Source organism: Chelonoidis abingdonii, chromosome 10 (assembly GCF_003597395.2).
Source record: "Chelonoidis abingdonii isolate Lonesome George chromosome 10, CheloAbing_2.0, whole genome shotgun sequence".
NCBI classification, from domain to species: domain Eukaryota; kingdom Metazoa; phylum Chordata; order Testudines; family Testudinidae; genus Chelonoidis; species Chelonoidis abingdonii.
The window spans coordinates 25,038,523-25,057,660 of NC_133778.1; the positions used below are offsets into that span (position 1 = coordinate 25,038,523).

The 19,138-nt window shown below is 40.6% G+C and overlaps 1 non-coding gene across 1 annotated transcript; it reads right to left on the reverse strand.

The window, feature by feature from the left end:
• Positions 1–10,081: 10,081 nt before the first annotated feature.
• On the reverse strand, positions 10,082–10,191 carry LOC116838441 (U6 spliceosomal RNA). Its single transcript, XR_004376922.1, has one exon. It is a non-coding gene; the product is annotated as a U6 spliceosomal RNA (small nuclear RNA).
• Between the last annotated feature and the right edge of the window lie 8,947 nt (positions 10,192–19,138).

Consider the following 19,138-nt stretch of genomic DNA (forward strand, 5'->3'; position numbering starts at 1 on the left):
CATGCACAGGGTAGGGATTCTTCATACTTTTTCTCCATTACATGGCTCCTGTTCCCATACAGAATTCTTTCTGATCTCCAGAGACTTGGTTAATTCTGTAATTGACTCTTCCATTAATACAATTGCTGTCTCTGATCATGCCCCCACAGCTCATCAAATAGCAAGATGCCTGGTGAGAAACAGCCATGTAGATGGAGATTTCATTCTTCATTGTTATTAGATATCCATTTAAAAAAAAAATTGGAAAAGAAACTGGCCAGCTCCTGGAGGCAGACAAACCCACAACATCTTCTCGTGAGCTATTGCAGGAGACCATTTGAGGGGTCTCAGATTTGCAAAGAAGAGGAAACGTGGAGAAAACATAATGGTCCTTGAGAAAAAAACAAAAGAGCTTTATTTGCCTTATGCTACAGCCCCCTTTCCAGGTTTGCTGCAATCCCTGATTAACTGTAGATATGAATCCAATCAACTGTGGTCAAAATAGGGTGAAATCAGCCTATTCTAACTCAGGCAGGATTTCTAAGAATCGGGTCAAAAAGTTGGCAAGTTGCTGGTATACTGCCTATAACAAGAGACCTGCATGTGGAATCACAAGCATCCATGATACACACGATAAATTATGGCAAACAGTTCTGTGGCACCTTATAGACTAAGAAACGTATTGGAGCATGACCTTTCGGGGGTGAATACCCACTTTGTCAAATGCACGCGTGCATGAAGTGAGTATTCACCCCTGAAAGCTCATGCTCCAATACATTTGTTAGTCTATAAGGTGCCACAGAACTCTTTGCCACTTTTACAGATCCAGACTAACACGGCTACCCCTCTGATACATGATACATTATGTACATCTCCTAAGGATATTAGGAACATAATAATGGTCACACTGGATGAAACCAATGAGGGAATGAATAGAACAGGGCAATTATTGAGTGACCTACACCCTTTCATCCAGTCTCAGTTTCCTAGAGCATGGGGTTGCATCTCTGACCATCTTGGCTAATAGCCACTAATGGAACTATTCTCCATGAACTTATCTAATGTTTTTTTGAACCCAGTTATATTTTTGGCCTATACAACATCTCCTGGGAATGAGTTCCACAGGTTGACTGTGTGTGTTGTGTGATGAAGTACTTCCTTATGTTTGTTTTAAACCTGCTACCTAAATTTCATTGAGTGACTCCCCTGTGTCATGTGGGGAGGTACATAAAACTTCCTTATCCATGAGAGGACCTTTTCTTTTATCCTATGACTGCCTACTTTGCTGAAGAAGCTTTAGTTAGGAACCTTGTCAACAGCTTTCTGAAAATCCAAGTACACTATATCTCTGAGTCATCCTTTGTTGACATATATGTTGACATTCTCAAAGAATTCTAATAGATTGGTGAGGTATGATTTTCCTTTGCAAAAGCTGTGTTCACTCTTCCTCAATGTATTGTGTTCACTTATGGGTCTGATAATTCTGTTTTTCACTACAGTTTCTACATATTTTCCTGGTACTGAAGTTATGCTTACTAGCCTGTAATTGCCAGGATAATCTCTGGAGCCTTTTTTAAAAAAACTGCTGTTATATTAGCTGTCCTCCAGTCATCTGGTACAGCGGCTGATTTAAGCAGTAGGTTACATACCAGAGTTATTAGTTCTGCAATTTCATATTTGAGTTCCTTCAGAACTCTTGGGTGAATATCATCTGGTCTTGGTGACTTATTATCAATTTGTTCCAAAACTTCCTTTATTAACACCTCAATCTGGGACAGTTCTTTAAAGACTACCTAAAAAGAATGGCTCAGATGTGGGAATCTCCCTCTCATCCTCTAAACTGAAGATGAGGTTACTGAGGCAATTAAAAATATGAAAGTGGGGAATGCCCCAGGCCAGATGGCTTCCCTGCCAAATTCTATAGACACTTCTTTGACCTCCAGTCTGACAAGATTCTTAAAATGTTTAATGAGTCACTCCTAGAGGGTGCCCTTCCCTCTATGGGGAGGGAAGTCCTAATGTCAGTTATTCCTAAACCTGGAAGAGATGCCACACTATGTTCCAATTTCACATATTAACAATGATGTCAAAATATTGGCAAAAGTTCTGGTAATTATATTGGAGAAGGTTTGGGGGGTTGGTTTTGGTATTAATGCATCCAATTCCCCCGGCAAGTCTGCTCAGTTCCTCTTTTTGTCCAATCAAGAAAAATAAGGTACCTAAAGTGGTGGCTGTGTGGTTATCTGGGCTATCCTAGTTAAGAGGTATGAATTTCATTCTCACTGTCATGCAAAAGCACCTACCAGGGCAAGGCAGACATGCAAACTAGGAAAAAACTTATAATTTGGAAGAACTGGCTGAGCAAGGGCATCCTGTGGATTTCCCAATTAGTCAAGGATGACGTCTTCTAACATTAAAGCACCTCAGCAGAGTGGCAGTAGTTACAATTAAAACACGTTAATGTTTCAGTTTGGTCCAAGTGCCATAGGACTGCCAGAGGCCCTTGGAAATGCTTCATAAATTCTCCAGGCCCATGTCTTCTCTATATGTTTGACTAATAAAGAGGAACTCCATTAGTATGGAGGTATTTGTGAAAATGTGGGAAAGGGAGTAAACACAGCCCATAAAAGAATCCCCATGGCAGAGCATGGAAGGTTAAAAATACTTCTGTAGGTCTCATACAACAGAAGAGTCTATTAAAATATATTGAATACCACAGAGATTGTGCAAGGTGAGGGCCTTTTCCTCTGATGCTTCTTGTTACTGTAATAAAGAAAAGGAAACTTGATGCATGTGCTATCGGACTGTCCAATAGTCAGGCAGCTGTGGAAAGAGACGGACACGAGTGAATATAGACCTTGGATTCTGTAACTAAATCTCAACTGAAAATTATATCCTAGGTTATATAGCTATTATGCTGGGTTTAACCCCACTACAAAGACTTTGGTGCTTGAGGGCTGCAATGATTATGAAGCCCACAAGTTTACAAAACTGGAGGAATAGGCGTATGGCCAGAATAAAGCAGTGGCATTTAGACCTGTCCGAGTTATCGACAAAAGAAAGAATAGTGTATCGATATAGAGAACAATTATATGAATTTGAAGAAATGTGGACGTTGTTTCTTGATTCATTTGGATAAAGAATGCTGAGATAGCTCAAACAACGCCAGACTTCCATTCCTCTTGACCTCTCTGCTTTCCTCCTGCCAAGCTGGTCCCCTCATGCCCACCATTCTTTTTTGCCTATTTGTGTATTTTATTATTATTATTAACCCCCCACTCTAACATGTTATATCTGTGTAATGTTGTCTTATCTTGTAATGTCTGATCTTGCAGCTTTGAAAGGTTGTCAAGATGTGTAAATGCATAATTTCATTGGCTATCCTGTGCAATGCGTGACATTTGGTAACATATACTTATTCATCTTTGTGTATTTTATATTATTTGTTTATTTATTAAAATTAATCACAACCCCTCTCCCAAAATACCTTCCTATATTTGTGTCAATGCCATTAGCAGACTTAGTTTTTATGTCAGCTTCCTGCTCACTTCATGTTCTGTCCCCTTTTGTATTTTCTGCTGAAGTTCTTGCTCAGACATTGTCTCCTCTATCGCCAACGCTTTACAATAGCTGCCAGTGTCCTATGCTGAATTGTGGCTGATATAACTCAATCCACAAGCTATATCCTATCTCACTTCATTTGCTCCCAGTTTTCTGTTAAACAACAAGTCAGTAACCACTGTTCCTGGGAGTATTTCCTTTTTAAAATAAGCTAAAAGAATAGTTTGGGCCAGGAGCTTCCTTCCACAGGACAGTGCAGTTAAAGTTAGTGGAAAAGGAGTGGGGGCAGCACCTTTGTGGAACACTTCCTCTCATTCTCAAGGCATGCAGAATGGTGTTGAGGGTAGGTGCTCTGAGGCTCAGGAATGGGACAGGTTGGCTGCATGGTGGGTGGAGTCAGAAGAACAGTCACTTTATTCACAGTGAGTCCCCTGTTATGCTGGCAGGTATCCAAACAGCAATCCATTTGGGAGTTAATGCTACTGCAATCAGCCTTACCTTCCCTTTCTGAGGGGAAGAACAGTGTAGGTGTTGGGGAGAAGCCTGGTTTCTTCACAGGGAGAGAGGGATCCAGGAAGTCTCAAACAGGAACTGGAACTGACTGTTGCAAAACCAGGATTCACAAGGCTTCAGCCTGGTTTCCCAGTGGAGGCTCCAGCGGACTTTTTTCCTTCCCTGGCTTTTTCCTGAGGGAAAGGACCATCAGTTTCTTTGTTCTCTAAGGTTTAAATGTCTATAAATATAACTGCAGGTTTCCTTTTCATGTGCAATTCCCAATTTTGTGTATTAAGATGGAGAAAATTTGGTATAACACAATTTCCCCAATCTGTTTGCTAGTCTTATATAAATTACCTACATTCATCCCTTCATTTCTAAACATTATCTGCATAGACGGCATTCCCCCATTACACTTTGAGTAGTTGCGTTACTGAAGATGCATAAGCATATGATTTTATTCAAAACCTTCTGTGATTATTCGTCCACAGTGCTTTTAAGGAGGTTACTGCTGTCTTTATAATGTATCATAAAATGACATTTACATTAAAATAGAATTTTAAATTTTGTTTTAAACACTTTTAAATATGGCAAGTTTTGAAAGGAAAACCTGCCATTTGAATGCAGCACACCATGAAGTTCATCTATGCAACTCCGCTGGGGCATAGGAGGATGGATGGAGATGCTCTTACATGGGGGAGCAGCAACTTACTCAAAGTCAACGGGACTACTTATGTGAATAACTGATGTCCGGTGTGATAAAGGAAGGCCACAGGACACACTCAAAGCATGAAGGGCTTGTGTATCCCTTCCAGCTCAGAGCTAGTGGATTTACTCCTCAGGGAGTGAGATGCTGGGAAACCAGATACAAATTTTTGTCAAGGCTTTAGGCACCAGGTGACCATTGGAAAATTCGTTGCTTGACACCAGTCTCCTTCCCCTGTGTGTTAAGATGGTGGCTAAGATCAGTACTGAACTTATAATAAAGTATTTACTGTTCTGGGGTAGGCAACCTATGGCACACGTGCTGAAGGTGGCATGCAAGCTGATTTTCAGTGGCACTTCCTGCATTTTAATTTAGTTTTAAATGAAACTTCTTAAACATTTTAAAAATCTTATTTACTTTACATACAGTAATAGTTTAGTTATATGTTATAGACTTATAGAAAGAGACCTTTTAAAAATGTTAAAATGTATTACTAGCGCAAAACCTTAAATTAGAGTGATTAAATGAAGACTCGGCACACCACTTCTGAAAGGTTGCCAACCCCTGGTTTAGACTTTATGAAATGCTTGTAAGTTGCTGCATGCATTAATATCACTTATGATATCTTTATCACATGCTATAAGGCAATATTTAAGTTTTTGTTTTATGACTGTAACAAATGTTTGCTCTGAACCTATGAACCAAGTTAGGAGGCGTCATCTCCTAATCTTCATCGACGCTATCAAAACTAAATGTGCCATTGTGGGACATCACAATTCAAAGAACATGTTAATTGCCCTTTCACATACTTGAAGAAGCTGTGTGCACAAGGGCTTGTCCTATCAGCTTGAATTCTGGAAGAAGGAAATAAAGATAGGGGACAAGAATATTTTTTTATCTCTTTTGCTGTTTGGACTCTCACAGGTCTGGAACTATGAAATATAAGCAGAGATCCCCAGGGTCAACCTGGGTTAGCCCTAAAAGACATTCAGTGCTGATAGACTGATGGACTTCTGTCAGCTTTTGGACAGTCAGCTTTTACAGACAGTAACTCATTTGTGTATACACGTTTGCCTGCTTTAACCTGTAAATAACTCTTTCATTTCTTTTTCCTAGTTAATAAATCTTGGGGCTGGAAGCAGCCTAAATCTTCTATGATCTTTGGTGAGTAGCAACCATCACTTAGTCCAGCTTGCCTGGCTGGCAAGATAGTCCCCTTGGGCATTCCAATCTATCTGTGACTCTATGGTAAGACTGTTACAGTGATCCAGGAGTTCACATTTGTTACCGGGGTGGTGAAATCTAATTATAGATCATACAACCAGTTTGGGGTGTCTGCCCTGCTTTTTGACAATCTGCCCTGAAGTTGACACTCATGCCCATAAACTACTCCAAACAGTGTGACAGGGAGATCAAGAAGTGTTTACATTGCTTCCCACCATCAAGAGTGGTGTCAGAGAGGGCAAATTTAAATTGCAATGGGGCTCAGTAGGAGCCATGATGGCAGAGTGCTGGGAGTTTGAGGTGGAGGTGGTATATGTGTTTAACTGACACATCCTCTGCTTGTTCTGGGGACTGGGTGGGTCAGCTGGAAGCCTCCATCAGGGTTAGGCCTTCTCTTCACTACCAGGGTAAGTCAACCTAAATTACACTACTTCAGCTACGTGAATAATGTAGATGGAGTCAACATAGCTTAGGTCGACTTACCCCAGTATCTTCGCTGCGCTGTGTTGATGGGAGACGCTCTTTGGTCGAATTCCCTTACTCTTCTTGGGGAGCTGGAATACTGGGGTTGGCCGGATAGTGCTCTGCCATCGATTCAGTGGGTCTTCACTAGACCTGCTAAATTGACCCCCGCTGCATCAATTGCAGCAGCATCTATCTCCCCATAGTGGAGAGAATCAGTCTTGTTGAAGCCTTATACTGCTTTAACCCACTTCTGGTGACCTTTCTTTTTCAGGAGATAAGGTGAGCCCAGGCTGTACACAAACAAACCGACCATACATCATGGTATTAGTCCAAAATATTACAGACAACAACACTTTTATTACAGAGCTGTAAACAATCTTTTTTCCTCAGACAGGATGACATAATATGGAAACACCATAGTGTATAGAAGCATTATAGGTGGAACTGAAAGGAGTTTGAAAATAGCTAAGCCTAGACAAATGCAAATACTTGGGCCATAACCAATGTAAGGCATGGATAGAGGATCTAGGAATGTCTTGAGATAAATCTCACTCTGTTTCCTTTGAGTGCTCCCCTAATATTATAGAAACATGAGGATGGCTTTGCAGAAGAGGGGTATGTTAGTGTGTGCTGTGTAGGGGTAGAGATTGGTCCTAGGCCAGTCATCTGTAAATAAATCTGGTGCCAATCCAGTGCATGCAATTCCCAAGCAGACTGATGGTGCAAAATTGCCTTTGCTGGATTTGTGGTGTTCCTCCTTTCTGCAGCACAATCTTTTGCTACCCTTGGATCCCTTTCTGCAGCTGCACACAGTAATCTCCTCTGTGGAAGTTAATGCTGGTTGGATTGGTACCAATGAATGTAGCAAGTTACTACAGACTTTAGAGTCCTTTCTAAGTAGAGCATGCTAGTTGAGTAGTTATTTCCCAGATCCAACTCTCTTGTCTGGCTGGCCTTGCCCCCAGTAGTCACAGAGCACCTGCCATGTGGTGTTTGCAGAAAGTGGTTCCTGTAAGCTTGGGAGGAAAGGAAAGCATGCCGCAGAGCCTCTAATATTTTTCAAATGACTCCCAAGTCTCACGTCAAGGAATAGTAGTTTTCCTCTCAGTATAAGGGAAAGGGGATATTCCAGTCTTGGAGGGGGTAAGTGTTGGACATAGGATTAGAACAAAGAAACTTTTGGCTCATAGTACTGTGCTCGGGTCAGTAGGCTATGTCTGCCTCCTATAACCATTGTCATCAATGAGTGATACAGTAGACCAGTGGTTCTCAAACTTTTGTACTCATGGCCCCTTTCACATAGCAAGCCTCTAAGTGCAAGCCTCTTATTAATTAAAAGCACTTTAAAATATATTTAATACCATTATAAATGCTGGAGGCAAAGCAGGGTTTGGAGTGGAGGCAACCTCCCCATGTAATAACCTCACGACCCCCTGAAGGGTCCCGATCCCCAGTTTGAGAACCCCTGCAGTAGGCACTATTTCACATGATTATCATAGCTGTTCTTCTTTTCTTCAGTGTAAGTGGTCTATTTCCCTTCTTGCATCCATGTAAGTCTCATTGACATTGATAGGTTGTAACATATGAGGATAATGAATAAGCCTGATATTGTCAGCTTAGATATTAAGTGCAAAAAGCTAGACAGACAGCAGTGAGATTGGGAGGTTCATGCATCATACTGTCTATGTGGTCAGGAAGAGGGTCATTTTTTAACTGGCACACAATATAAATGTCTAACTCTGCACATGAATATAAATATCTAAGTGGATAGGAATCTTTCTTAGGCCAGCTGCAGCCTTGCTATTTCTTAGGCTACCTTTCGCTTGTTGCAGCTTGCCTCTTTAGCGCTTCAGTGTAGACACTCACTACAGTGACGGAAGGGGTTCTCCTATTGCTGTAGTTAATCCACTTCCCTAAGAGGCAGCAACTAAGTTGACAGAAGAATTCTTCCATTGATCTAGTGTGGTCTATACTGGGGGTTAGGTCGGCTTAATCACATTGCTCAGGGATGTGCATTTTTTACACCCCAGAGCAATGTAGCTGGGTCAACCTATTCTTTTAGTGTCGACCTGACCTTAGAAAATTCCCTTGAATTGTAATCTCTCTTCTCCCCACATGTAACTGAGACAGAAGTGCAATCCCACTGATGTGAATGAGATGAACAAAGTCAATTTCAAGTAAAGAAAGAAAAATAAGTGAATGAGTCTGTTTATGAGGGTAGAGAAAATCCCCAGCAATTTTGCTACATTTTCCCCCTATTGACGTGCATTTTAAATCATCACTGGAAGTAATTCTTTCTTGGGCTGCACATAAATGATGATTTATAACTCATTGCTTCAAGTCAATTCATGTGAGATATAGATTTATATGTATCAATATTTGCGCAGCTACATCCACTATAGATGACACATGGGTTATTTATTAAAAGTAGACCCTCATTTTAACCATCTTTTAAAAACTGCCATGCTGCTTCATTCATCTCCTGTTGCTTTATCCAGTTTTTTTCCATTTAACAAGTTATTTTGTTAAAAGAGAACATGTTTTGCAAACATTCCATAGATTTTTGTTAAATGATTAATAGACAGTAATCGATTAATGTATTTGTATATTACATCAATGTCAATACCAGGAATGCAATTTTTAAGTTATGCGTAGTATAAAGTAAGACAAATTTGTCAGGGGATTTTAACTTGGAAATGACTTACACAAATAAATCAGCCTGTGAGAAATAGTTATATTGTCTTCTGGAATATACCATATATCCTGTATTTAGGATTATCCAAAATCTGCACACCAGCCTCCCCTGCAATGCCTCATGGCAAGCTCTGGAAGAGAAGAGTGAGTAGATTCCCCCCTCAAAGGCAGTGACTCTCAAGCTTCCAGACTATGGTACCTGAGTCTGATTTGTCTTGTGTACCCCCAAGTGTCACCTCACTTAAAAACTACTTGCTTACAAAATCAGACATAAAAATACAAAACAGTCACAGCACTCTATTACTGAAAAAATTGTTTACTTTCCCATTTGTACCATATAATTATAAAACAAATCAATTGAATATAAACATTGTATTTGTCTGGATGAAATCTTAGTTTGTACTGACTTTGCTATTGCTTTTTATGTAGCCTGTTGCAAAAGTAGGCAAATATCTTGATGAGTTGATGCACCCCCTGGAAGACTGCTACGTACCCGAGGGGTAGATGTACCACTGGTTGAGAACCACTGCTCTAGACCACTGCATCGAAGGCAGGAGACGGCACTAGAAGGGTACCTGTCAGCTGGTTCGGTCATCTCTATTGCAGCAGGTAGATCCTATTGTCAGAAAAACTTGGCCTGAACCAATTTCCACTGGAAAATAAAATTCTGTCAAAATCAAAATGCATTGGGAAATCATTTGATTTCACAAAAAAATTGTTTTGGAGAAAAGCCAAAGAACCAGTTGTGGCAATGTTGAAACATTCTCTTTAGACATTTTTGGAAAGAAACGTTTTGAGTTCATATCATCAGATTTTTCATTTGTAATGTTTTAAATTTTGTATTATATATAAAGAATAATATGAAACAATCAAATATCAAAATAACATATTTTGATTTTGTTGCAATGAAATGTTTCAATAGATCCCAAATTATTTTTTGCCCCCAGATCCTTAGTGAAACATCTGCTGCACAGCAATTCATGAATTTGTGTGTTATTCTTGTGCAGGGACCATAGTAATCTTCTCTGTATTGTACCAGTTCTAGAATATGTGCTGCTGTAGCGGCAGGTATGAAAGTTTATGTGTGGAGGAACATATGGTTGTGAGAACTGCATATTCTTGCTCATTGCTATTAAGCACTTGTGAGGCACTCACATACTAGGGCAATAGGGGCCAAATAAGTAATTTTGATAGACAGATTTAGTAGTTTCTTTCTATCGTATGTAAAGGGAATGCTGTAAGTGCTGCAGTTCAGTAAATCTCCTTGTTTTAATGGCACTCTTCATACTGGGGCCATACTGATCAGTCTGCTGAGTAGTGAGTTAAGGCTATTTGAGATGGTTAATTTAGGCAGTAAAAGTTTCAGACATCTCTTAAACCAAGTGCTGAAACTTTATTTTACAGCCTCACAGTGCAGTGTTAATGCCATTAGCCATATATAAGGATAAGATTTAGTCATGAAGATCACGTATTCCCTGACTTTAATGAATCCCCGTGACTTCTTGGCTTCAACTGGTGTGTCTGTGGTGGAAGCAAGAGCTGTCAGCCCCCATGGCAGGGGTGGGGGATGGAGCTGTCTGCTGCCATGGATGTGGCAGGGGTTGAAGCCCCCCCGGCATTTAGGCCCGGATGGTCAGTCCCATCCCCCTGAGCCTCCACCAGTACCTCAACCCACACAGCTATTCTTAGCACACTAGCATAGACCCGGCTAACAGGCTTGCACCCAGTTGCAATACAGTCATACCCTAAATTGCTTATTCATGCTCCACCTCACTGTGGGAACTCTAGTTTGCAGAGTAACCTCTTGTGGACCACATGGCAAGTAACCGAACAATGAAGGCTTTGCACAGGAGTTTTTTTAAAGACAATAACTTTTACCTTCAAAGCTCACAAGAGTTATGGCTCTTTAGGAAAAACAACAAAAGCCTAGACATGGGAGAGAGCATATATGTGCATCTCTCTTCTTGTGATTCCTAAGCCAATCAGTGTGTCAGGTAGGTAGGCCTCTCCTGTCCTCTGCCTCCTGCAATCCGATGTTTGTCTCTCAATGGTCAGCCAGTGAGAAAAATGGAGCTTAGAGCAGATCCGACCTTTAAATAAGATTTCTACCCTTTCTGTTCAGTGACCAACTGACCAGCTGGAAAACACATGTCAGCTGGTTACCTGGGAAGTTCCAGCTGCATGGACTACAAACTTGGAACACCGGTTCCCTACAGCCTGGCTTCTCTTTGTAGTATGCCCATTGTGCTAGGGGGTCTGTCCCAGTGATTGGAAAACAATCAAAGTTGATGACTCTTCTGTTGGCCTTTCAGGAAGGTGTCAGGTACTACAATAGACTGCCCTAGGTCTGTCCTTGACAGCTCAATCCATCACAGAGATTAATTGTTCTTGCTACAGATACTTGTGTTTGTAATTGATAATGATAGTTTGGAAAATATTCAGAATATACAGTGGAAGCATTTGTTAATGGGTTAGGAAAGCTTTCAAGTCTAAATGACCAGTTTTAATTCAGTCAAGGTAATTAGTGATTGAATATTGTTACCATATTATGGCAGTTTATCAGCCTGTAGGAAATGAATTTATTGGCCTCAGCATCACAAAATCCCTTCTAACAAATGCAAAAAGCAGTCTCAGCTGACAGACTAAGGATTCAGTTTGCATGGGGAATGAGCAACTCTCTCAACTCTAGCCAGAGCCCCTCCGGGTTTATGGTTTATTGGTAGGGCAGTGTGGGAAGCATGCATAGCCACTATCCATACTGTCTGTATTCTGTGGAGAAACTTTAACAAACTTAGTTGAACCTAAAAGAGGATTTGGTGCAGGTTCAGTTTGAGGTTTGGGGGAAGGAAGAGATAGAGCTAGTTCTTGTTTTCTTTTATCCATCATATATTGTGGGGAATGTGAATTGAAGTAGTTATTAAATGAATTTTAATAAGGAACAGTTCATTTCTGTGCTATTGTAATCCACGGTAGCAATATGTGGGACTTTGTCCCCCTCTAGTGGCTAGACCACGTAAGTGAATAAGAAGCTACTAGAGCTGTCAGTTTAAGGAGTTCCTTCTTTAATACTGTTTATATCATACCCTTGAATAGAGGAGGTGGTGGCCACCAGAGGGAATTATTTGCAGACACTCTAAGGCCCCTGAGTTATTTATTTAAATAATTTACCTCTTTGATCTTACTAACAAACTTGACTAAATGAAGCAGGTGGTCACCAGGTTGATCCATCCACAATAAACTTTAAACCTTTCACTGGCTTTTACTACAAAAAAAAAATCACAGAACACTATAGCGAGCAGATGCTTTATTGCTCTGGCTTGTATAATTGCCATAACTGTCTGCTGTTTTTTCTTCCCAGCAACTACTTGTTAGTTTCACCAGCTGCTCAACAAACCCCACCAGTCTGTCTCCACTCCCTACAGCTCTGTGCTTCCACATTTTGAAGAATGTTCTTTGTAAACAGAGCCAATTTTATCTGTGGTGTAAGTATGTACAACTCCATAACTTCACTGCTTCAATGGCGTTGCACCTGCTTACAGATGGGGTGAATTTGACTGTTTGAATTGCAGGAGTCAGCTACACAGACATTGGTTGTTGTTAAAAATTTGATATGTGAGATTACCATAATAGTCCCCTACACATAGGCTTGGAGATACCTGTAGGTAACTGTGTGATAGCAGGTGGCCTGATTACTACTCTAGATCATTCATAAAGGGCCTGCATACAAAAACCTGAAGTTTATAGAGATGGCCTGCTGCTGGAACACAGACCTGCTCATCCTCAATAAAGACAGATATGTTGTAGTTTTCTGTTATCATATCACAAGAGCTACTGTAGCAAATAACATGGTTAGTTTTCGAAACCAAACAGAAGGCTAGAAATCATAAAATAACAGGAACAAAACAGTTTGGCACTTCTCCCTCACATGCCCACCACAACTGTAAAGTAATCAGCAACAACAACAACAACATGCTGGCAGCCAGTCACTGGCCCCTCCTAAGACACAACTTCATTTTTCATAGATTCATAGTTCAGTCCAGAAGGGACAGTTAGATTATCTAGTCCAAGGACCTTTGGCACATGGCTTGCCTGGCAGGCCGGGCTGGTTTGTTTACCTGCCGCATCTGCAGGTTCGGCCAATTGCAACTCCCACTGGCCGTGGTTCACTGTCCCAGGCCAATGGGGGCTGCGGGAAGTGGCAGCCAGCACATCCCTCAGTCTGCGCCATTTCCTGCAGCTCCCATTGGCCTGGGACAGTGAATTGTGGTCAGTGGGAGCTGCAATCAGCCAAACCTGTGGATGTGGCAGGTGAACAAACTGGCCCGGCCCACCAGGAGGTTGCCAAAAGGTTCCTGATCCCTGGTTTAGTCTTACCATCTGTATATCACAGGCCATTACATTTTACACATTTACCCCTGTGTTGAACCCAATAACTTGTGTTTGGCTAAAGCATGTCTTCCAGAAAGGCATTCACTCTTGATCTGAAGACATCAAAAGGTCCAAATCCACCACTACCCTTGGTAGTTTCCTCCAGAGGTTTGTTTCCCTCACTGTTAAAATGTAGCTTAAACTTCCAGTTCCAGACATTAGTTTTTACTATGTCTTTCTTCACTAGATGAAAGATCCCTTTAGTACCCATTAATTTCTGCACGCATAGGTACATATACACTTATCAAGTCACATCTTAGGTTACATCTACACTACCATTCCCAGCTTGCATACAAATCCTCACGTCAGCTTCATCAAGCTAGCGCGAGTATGTGTACTCGAACTGGGAATCATACCCTTAGCTTGTAGATGTAGCCTCACTCTTCTGTATGAAACCTAAAAGGCATTTTCTTCACCCTCTCTGATTTTTAAAATGTGGACCAAGAACTGGACGTAGCATTCCAGCATTGGTTTCTCCAAATCTGAATACAGAAGTGAAGTCACCTCCCTTACTACTGCTCTTACTCACTACTCCCCTGTGTATACATCCAGGGTCGCTGTAGCTGTTTTTGCCACAGTAGCCATCTGGATATAACTTTGCATTTGGCTGTACTAAAACATAGTTTGTTTGGATGGGCCCAGGTTACCAAGCTATCCAAATGGCTCTGTATGGCTATCCTGTCCTCATCATTATTTGTTATTCCACCACTCTGCAAATTTTATCAACAGTGATTTTGTATTTAGTTCCAGATCATTGATGAGAATGTTGAACAGTTTTGGGACAAGTATCGATCCCTGGGGAACCCTACTGGAAATATCCCCATTCAATGATGATTCCCCATTGACCATTCCTTTCTAAGATCTGTCATGTACTCTGTTGATATTCTATAATGCTAATTTTTGAATCAGAACATTGCATGGTATTAAGACAAAAGCCTGACAAACTCCTCACTATATTAGATCTGCACAGTTACCTTTTATCAACCAAATTTGTAATCTTATCAAACAATAAAATCAGGCTTATTTGACAAGACTTATTTTCCATAAAATGGTGTTGATTGGCATTAATTATATTGCTATACTTTAATTCTTTATCAATTGAATTCCATATCAGGCAACCAGCCTATAGTAACTTGGGTCATCCTGCTTTCTCTTTTTGAATATTGGCACATTAGCACTCTTCCAGTCTTCTGGAATTTCCCTGTTATTACAAAATTTATTAAAATTATCATAAACAGGCCAGAGATCTACTCAGCCAACTCTTCTAGGACTCTTGGGTACAAGTTATCTGGGCCTGGTGATTTAAAAATATTTTGCTCTAGTAGATGTTGCATCACATCCTCCTTGATTACTAATGGACTGGAAAGTATTTCAAAATCCTCATATGATATGAAGTACATCATCCTACTTTTTTCCAAATACTGAATAGAAATATTTATTGAACACTTCTGCCTTTTCTGCATGTGACAAGCCCTCTGTCCACCCCTCTTCCTGGGGCCCACTGGTTGCTCTATAAAGTTCAGAGAGGCTTCTAGTTATGCAGCACCCATGACTTTATTTACATAACATTCTCCCACCACCAGTGTTATGCTATGTACAGAGCTTGCAGGCCTGCTAATCTCTTCTCCTAAGCAGAGTCTGCCCTCAGCCTGGAAACTAACCTTCCCCTGGCCATCTCCCTGTCTTCTGGCTGCCAGCCAGCCTTTATAGCCCTGGAACCCTCAGGCCCGCAGGTGCAGCCAATTCCAAAGGCCAGGCACCAGGCTTCTCCCCAGCCCAATCTATTTCCCTTGATTGGGGCTGGCTGAGCTGGGGCTAATTAGATGCCTTTGCACCAGCAGCCTGCTACACTGCATCATTACGGTTTTACCATATTTATCTGGTAAGGGGCACATACTGTTCTTAGGATTTCTTTTGTTGCTAATATACTTACAGATTCCTTCTTATCGTCCTTACCCCAGCCAGCCATGGATTTCAGCTTGATGTCTTTAGCACCCACTAATTTTGTGGATTTCTTAACTTTTAATTTATCAATTGCTATCCATTTCCCCATTTGTTATATATTGCCTTTTTATTTCTAATTGCTGCCTTCACTTTGCCATTAAGTCAGGATGGGCATTTAGCCAAAATTGTCCTTTCTTTCTAAGTTGTTGACTTTCTTTTTTAATTGTCTCATAATTTAAATAATAATAATAATAATAATTATTATTATTATTTATAATTTTTATAATAATTTATTTTTTTAATCATAAGTTTCACTAAGTGAAGCAGTCAGACTGTAAAATCAAAGAAATGCCAATAAGCCTGGAGCGATGAACAGGTTTTTTTGTACTTCTCTTTCTCCATTGTTGCCTCAAAAGGATTCTCAGCGCACACCATCCGTCATAATTTCTACTTTATGCATGAGATGAAAATAGATATGACACAATAATTGACTCCCACTTTGTTATCCCTGTTGTTTCTCTTTGGCTTTGTCCCTTTTTTGTGCCCTGTTTTTTTTGCATTATTTGGCATAGGTGCTGATTTAGGGAGGTTAGCGCTGGAGTAACAGATCTCTGGCTAAATTACATGAGGAAGGATTTGATTGCAAGTGAACACTGGAAGGAAATGCTGCTCTTGTCATTTCTCCCCTGTGTCTCACTCTTTCCTTTTTCAGAGGAAATGGTGTTAGTAGGTCAAATTTACATGCTCTCCACAAGAAGTCAGTCAATATGGCTTTATGAAGGACTTCTCAACCATCTGGGACTGAAAAAATTCCCAGAACTGAACATGGAAATGTGAAGAAAGAAAAAGAATGTTTTTCACAGTTACTGTTTGGCCCATTTAACTATTATTTCCAGGGAAAGAAGGGAAGATGGATTAAGAGAAAAACCTTAGCATATTTGGAATCAATTGAAAAAACTCACCACTTTGATCTAGTATTCAGTAACCCCACTAAGATATAAAACACCATGACGTCCCTACAGAATGTGGCAAGGAGAGAAAAAAGATAGACATCTTGTGTTAATTTTAATGAATTTACTAGGAGCAAAGATATCCTAGTGAAGGGCGTGGTACAAGAACCTAGATAGATAGGCTAGATAGAACGCCTCACAAGGCTGGATTCTATGTGAATATGATGCAACCACACCTGGAATATTGTCTTTAACTCTGAGTAGTGTATGTACCTCATTATCAACAACACTGGCAAACTGGAGGGTGCTTAGCAACAAAAAAGATTAGGGTTTTGAAGGGACTGACTTACTTTTTCAGTATCTCCTCATTGCAGGAGACAACTATGCTGATTGGCTTTTAGCTGCCCTTCACTTTCATTACTTTTATTTCTAGAGCTGGTTGAAATTTTCTACTGAAAAGATTTTTTCATTGAGCAATGCCTTTTAAAAAAACCTTTTTGGTGCAAAAATGCAGTGGAATGCATAACTGAATTTTTATCAACATTTTTATAAAAAAGTTTGAAATGGTTATAGGAAAGTTTCACTTACTGAAAACTAAGTTTTCAACAAACAACACATTTTCATTTATTGAAAACTGGTGTTCTGGTAAATGAAAATTGTCAATAACCATTCTGATACATTTTTTTGAAAAAATTAGATACACTTTAAAAATATTTCATACAAATGAAAAAAATGAATCTTTTAATGAGTCTCACCATTTTCAATAATTGGGATTATCCTACAATGTGTGTCAGGTTAGTGTGCTGTATGATTAAGTGATTTCTGTCACAAACTCTGAGCATTTAAAAATGTTGATCGGCTTCATTTTGACTCAGACATCCCTAAAATGCATGTAAACATAATTAGTTCTTTAAAATTCTTTCATATGTTAACACGTTCCTTGCATGAATAATAACAATAATTAATAATAGATAAAGGCCTGTTATTCCATTAATCACACTTTTTATATTAGTGACTAAAGGCCAACCAAGCGTGGGGCTCTGTTGTGCCAGGCACTGAACAAACCTGGAGTAGCAGCCATTCCCTGCCCTGAAGAGCTTATCATTTAAATAGACAAGTCAGACACAGGGTAGGGGAAGGGGTGTAACACAGAAGCAGAATGATCAATGTAATGGCAGCAAATGTCACATTAGTTTCACAATTTTATTTTTCAGGTAGGTGTACGTAGGAGGGGATAAGCTCAATGAAAGGGAAGGGGCTGAGGGTAGCAGGGAAGTGGAGAAGAGGATGAGAGGCGGATGTGAAGTGAACTTGAGGTGAGGGAGTGGAAGGTGTAGGGTTGGAGCAAACAGCCAGTTAACAAAGGGCGGAGAAAGTCCAGTCAAACTGTAGAAGGTTCTCTGAATATCCAGAGGTCCCTGCTTTAGCTGCTTCTGCTCCTACCAATTGGACTCCATGTCTGGTTGCTCTCTCTGAAGTTTTCCAGCCAAGACCACTTGGCAAGAGGGTGGAGGGAGTAAAGGGGAATGAGGCACCATCTGGTTCCTAGTGCCCATCAGAATGGGGGAGGAGTCTCCCCTGCACAGTTCTGGGTCATGTGGGGTACTGAGGGGAGCAGTGGCCTTGGCTGCGCCCCATTTTACCCCCTCTCCCTCCAACGTAACAGTTCCTACTTTGGTTGCTTCTGCTGCTACCAGATGGAGTATCTGGCTAAGATCCAAGAACACAATTGATTAGGCTATGGCTAGATTGGGACAATAAAGTAAGGAACAAAATCACACTCGGAAGAGTGGATTTCAGTTTATGACTGAAGAGGTTCTTAAAAGGCAAGGGCTGAGAATTATTCCCCTCCCACAGGTTCCAAATGGCTTTATCATCATCAAAATTTTAAAAAGCTCAGATGTTGACTCATCTACTTGTATGATATTGCAGCTATTCCTTACTTCAGGGCAATCTACTGACTAGCTTTTAGCAGATGAGTTTTCAGGCTGGTAGATGTTATCTTTTTTTTTTATTATTATTTTGAGAATGAAATAGATAGTTTAACCTTTAGAACACTGGCATTTTATAGACTGACAGCCAAAGGAGTTTCTAAAAGCAGAGGTTTCAAATCACTACACACACATTGTGCTGTTATTTGGGTTTCTCCTTATCTTACCCCTCACCTCAGTAAAGATGTGTCTATTCATCCTGAGTGTTCTGCTCTGAAGTCCTGAAAATAATACTACTGAGGTATTAAAAACAGCCTCTTGAGGTACTGTTTTTGTACTGAGGTACTGAACTCTTCAGCACTTACTCTCCTCGTTGTTCTTGCCAGCTGGAATCCCATTCCCTATCAATTCCTGCTCCTTTCATACAGCAGCCAAGACATTTCCACCTGCATATCCCTTCCATACTATCCCATCTTGCTTTACAAAATGCCCCCAAAATTGTTCCTGTCCAATGGGTCTCCAGACTTAAGCTGCCTGATTATCTGGCCCAGCCATCAATGCCTCCTCTCCATTCTCCATCATTGATGGCTGGCTCCATTTCAGTTCCTCTCCATTCCCAACCAAGCCAACCTGCCTTCCTACTGCAGGTTTCCTTCCAAGGAGAGAACACCAATGGGCACCAAGAATGTGTGCTTCACGTTGGGACTGTAGGCTGAGGAACAGGAGAAAGTTCCTGGCAGAAAGGAGGCTGTGCAGGGTCA